General features: G+C 46.9%; 1 long non-coding RNA gene across 3 annotated transcripts in view; it reads left to right on the top strand.

Moving 5' to 3' along the window:
* The window catches only part of LOC126488178 (uncharacterized), a 25,221-nt gene extending 20,617 nt beyond the window's left edge, over window positions 1-4,604 (top strand). Inside the window, exons 2-4 of one of the 3 annotated variants that reach the window (XR_007588604.1) lie at window positions 2,389-2,489; window positions 4,157-4,433; window positions 4,548-4,604. This is a non-coding gene — a long non-coding RNA (uncharacterized lncRNA). Of the gene's footprint in view, window positions 1-2,388; window positions 2,490-4,156 lie in introns of all 3 variants that reach the window. The other 2 variants (XR_007588602.1, XR_007588603.1) reach the window with 2 other exon arrangements.
* Window positions 4,605-4,677: the final 73 nt, after the last annotated feature.

Raw genomic sequence — 4,677 nt, 5'->3', positions numbered from 1 at the left:
TTTTGGTTCCTGTCCTGGAACTAGCTCGTGTAGACCAGGCTGGCCTCGAACTCACAGAGATCCGCCTGCCTCTGCCTCCCAGTGCTGGGATTAAAGGCGTGCGCCACCACAGCCCGGCTGAGATAAATCCTTTGTATGATGTGGAGTTGGTGAAGATTTTTTTTCCCATTCAAGAGGCTGCCTTTTGGTCTTGTTGACCGTGTCCTTTGCTTTACAGAAGCTTCTCAGTTTCAGGAGGTCCCATTTATTTATTGTTGCTATTATTGTCTGTGCTACTGGGGTTATATTTAGGAAGTGGTCTCCTGTGCCCATGCATTGAAGGCTGCTTTCCACTTTCTCCTCTACCAGGTTCAGTGTGGTCAGATTTATATTGAGGTCTATAATCCATTTGAACTTGAGTTTTGTGCATGGTGATAGATATGGATCTATTTTCATTCTTCTACAGGTTGACATCCAGTTGTGCCAGCACCATTTGTTGAAGATGCTTTCTTTCTTCCATTGCATAATTTTAGCTCCTTTGTTGAAAATCAGGTGATTATAGGTGTGTGGATTAATATCCAGGTCTTCAATTCGATTCCGTTGGTCAACATCTCTGTTTTTATGGCAATACCAAGCTGTTTTCATTACTGTAGCTCTGTAATAGAGTTTGATGTCAGGGATGGTAATGCCTCCAGACGTTCCTTTATTATACAGGATTGTTTTCGCTATCCTGTTGTGTTTTTGTTTGTTTGTTTTTTCATATGAAGTTGATTATTGTTTTTTCAAAGTCTGTGAATAATTGTGTAGGGATTTTGATGGGAATTGCATTGACTCTACAGATTGCTTTTGGTAAAATTGCCATTTTTACTATGTTGATCCTACCTAAGAGCATGGGAGAGCTTTCCATTAGCGTCTTCTTCAATTTCTTTCTTCAAAGACTTAAAGTTTCTTGTCAAATAGATCTTTCACTTCCTTGGTTAGTGTTACTTCAAGATATTTTATGTTATTTGTGGCTATTGTGAAAGGTGATGTTTCTGATTTCCCTCTCAGCTTCTTTATCCTTTGTGTATAGGAGGGATACTGATATTTTTGAGTTGATCTTATATCCTGCCACATCACTGAAAGTATTTATCAGCTGTAGGAGTTCTCTGGTAGAGTTTTTGGGGTCTATCGTAAATGTACACTATCACATCATTTTCAAATAATGAAAGTTTGACTTCTTCCTTTCCAATTTGAATCCCCTTGATCCCCTTCTGTAGTGTTTCCATGGGTTTGTAGGCTTTCTGGGAGTAGTATTGTTAAATTCTAACTTTACTCCATGGTGATCCGATAAGACACATTGGGTACTCCAATTTTTTTTGTATCTGTGGAGGTTTGCTTTGTTACTGAGTATGTATGCAATCAATTTTAGAGAAGGTTCCATGAGGGGCTGACTTCGAGGCCAGCCTGGTTACAGAACAAGTTCCAGGACAGTCAGAAAACACAGAGAAACCCTGTCTCAAAAAACAACAACAAAAAATTAAATTACATTTATTTATTTATTTTGTGTGTGTATATATGTGCACATGCCACAGCAAAATATGGAGGTCAGAGGACAAGTTGGAGGTGTCTGTTGTCTCCTTCCACTGTGTGTCCTGGGGATTGAACTCAGGCTAGCAGGACCATGGGTCCCTGAGTTGATGTTTTAAACAAGAATTAACCAGTTATTTATTTTTTGTTTTTTTAAACATTTATTTATTTATTATGTATACAATATTCTGTCTGTGTGTATGCCTGCAGGCCAGAGGAGGGCACTAGACCCCATTACAGATGGTTGTGAGCCACCATGTGGTTGCTGGGAATTGAACTCAGGACCTTTGGAAGAGCAGGCAATGCTCTTAACCTCTGAGCCATCTCTCCAGCCTTTAACCAGTTATTTTTTTTATAAAGTATTCCTACATTTGGGGTTACCTGATTTTCCTCATGACTACATACATTCTGGTTATTCATTTTTGTTCTTGGTGTATCATGTCAGGAGGACACGGCATTCCGCTTTTGACCATCTTGTATTAGCAACCATTGATGATTTTGTGTGTATATGTGTTTATGTGTGTATGTATTTGTTCATGTGTGTGTGTGTGTAGTTGTGTGTAGTCCAGAGAACCACCTCGTGTGTTTCCTCAGAACTTGTCCACCTTGTTTCACGAGACAGCGTTTTACCAGTTGGGGCAGGCTGGATTCGATCTCCATCTGCCTAATCCTGGGATGGAAACATGCTACCATGCCCGGCCTTTATGTGGGTCCCGGGGATTGAACTCAGATCCTCCTTCTGAGGAGCAAGCGCCTTAAAGCTGAGCCACCGCCAGTAACCTGACGCCTCTTGCTCGAGTCAGCGTTTGTTCCTTCACAGACTTCTGTTTCCCTTCCCAGCACATTCCTGGTCCTCTGTCCTGTGGAGCATTCGAAGAACCAACAAAGGTCAGAGTGGCGGGACCACAAGGATCAAAGAGGAAAGTGGCCCCAGACATGAGGTGCAGAACCATCCTCTGGCTTGGGAGTTGGGGGCGGAGCTGGAGGCAGAGAGGAAGGCCATGAAGAAATGAGGGGTGGGGAGGTGGGAGCAGCTGCCCTCTGAGACAGAGGCAGGTCAGTCTCCTCTGAGACTGTAGGAGCTGAGCTGGAGCGGGACAGCTGGGGAAGGCTTGCAGAGGTAAAGCAGGCATTTCTAAGCCTTTCTTTAGATGGCAGAGGCAGGAGCATCACCAGCTCCAGGCTAGTCTGGGCTGCGTAGGAAGCCCCTTTCTTACAAACCAGCAAACCAAAGCCCACTGTGAAGAGCCCCCCCTTCTCTCTCTTCTTCCTTCTCTCCCTCCCTTTCCCCTCCTCCCTTCTTACCTGTCCTTCTCTATAGCCCAGGGCTGGCCTCAAAGTCATGGCAGTCCTCCTGCCTCAGCCTCTTGAAGACTGAGGTTTCTAGTGGAAGCCACTGTGAGCTTTGCAGGGTGTCTACCTCTATATCCAGAAATCCTTAGTGTGGTTCCCACCTTTCTGCCTCTTAACTGTAGCTCCCCCAACCCCTGTCCTTTGTGTTAAAACATTTGAAGAAGTAAAAAAATCATATAAGAAATGTGTGTGTGGTGGGTGGGTATGGTGCATATGAGTACATGAGCATGTTTATGTGTGAGTGTGCTAAGGCATTTGTGGGTGCTGCTTGTGTGTATGGCACATGTTGGTATGGTATGGGTGTGGGATATAGTACATGCGTGTATGTGTTTGTGAGGCATGTGAGGGTGATGATGCCCGTGTGCACGTGTGTCACCTGTGGTGCCTGTGTGTGTCATGCGTGGTGCCCGTGTGTCACGTGTGGTGCCTGTGTGTGTCATGTGTGCTGTGTGCGTGCGCGCCACATGTGGTGTGTGCGTGTGCATCATGTGTGGCGCCCGTGTGTGTCATGTGTGGCGCCCGTGTGTGTCATGTGTGGCGCCCTGTGTGTCATGTGTGGCACCCGTGTGTGACATGTGTGGTGCATGTGTGTCACGTGTGGTGCATGTGTGTGTCACGTGTGGTGCGTGTGTATCATGTGTGGTGCATTGTGTCGTGTGTGTCACATGTGGTGCCTGTGTGTGTCGCGTGTGGTGCCTGTGTGTCACGTGTAGTGCCTGTGTGTCACGTGTGGTGCATGTGTGTGTCATATGTGTGTCACGTGTGGTGCCTGTGTGTCACGTGTGGTGCCCTGTGTCACTGTGGTGCATGTGTGTCATGTGTGTGTCACGTGTGGTGCATGTGTGTCACGTGTGGTGCCTGTGTGTGTCATGTGTGGTGTGTGCGTGCGTGCGTGCCACATGTGGTGTGTGCATGTGCATCACGTGTGGCGCCCTGTGTGTCACATGTTGTTCATGTGTGTATCAATGTGGTGCCTGTGTGTGTCACGTGTGGTGCACGTGTGTGTCACGTGTGGTGCCTGTGTGCAGTATATGAGAGTGTGATACGTGTTTGTCTAAGGTACACGATATGTTTGTATGCTATATGTGGGGCCTGTTTGGGTGATACATGTTTGCATGGCATGTATGTGGTGTTTGTGATGTATGTGTTTTGAACGTCAGTAAGCGGAGAGCGTAGAAATGAAATTCTCCTTTGAGAGAGTTTGGAACTCACTGAGCCCTGGTTTCTCCTAAGATCTGTGGCTTCTGATTTTCAGGTCCACAGAGAAAGGGGAAGGGGTCCCTCCCCTCGCCAAAGCAAAAGCTTCTCTAGAGGAAGCGCCTCCAGAGTCTTCCTCAATAAATGCTTCAGAGTCGTTGGTTGAACAAAACTTATCCACAGTCACAAGACTTTCCGAGCTGGAGTCGAACACTGAGGAATGGGAAGGTGGGATCCTAACTTGGTGTGTGTCAGCCTGGGACACACAGGCCGCAGTCTCAGAGACCCGGGTGGCAAAGGCTCGGGCCTGGGAGACCCATGCTTTGGAGGCTCAGGTAAGAGGTGGCCCACAACCTAAGCCCAGTGCCACAAAAGAAGGGACTGTGACAACCTCAGAGGAGACAAGATATATGAGCAGGGAAGAGAGTGACGTCTTCCTTCCCCGTCAGCTCTGGTCCAGCAAGCTTAAGTTCATCCTGGCCGTGGTGAGCTACCTGCTGATGCCGATTCAGCTCTGGCGCTTTGTCTCACAGTGGCTTCACAAAGGAGGCTGTAAGTCTGGGAACCCAAGAGGCACAG

Source organism: Alexandromys fortis, unplaced genomic scaffold, assembly GCF_014885135.2.
Source record: "Alexandromys fortis isolate MF-2015 unplaced genomic scaffold, M_Fortis_MF-2015_v1.1 scaffold_161, whole genome shotgun sequence".
Classification (NCBI taxonomy): domain Eukaryota; kingdom Metazoa; phylum Chordata; class Mammalia; order Rodentia; family Cricetidae; genus Alexandromys; species Alexandromys fortis.
Note: the sequence above shows the minus strand (reverse complement) of the source record. Positions and strands in the feature narration are given on the sequence as shown.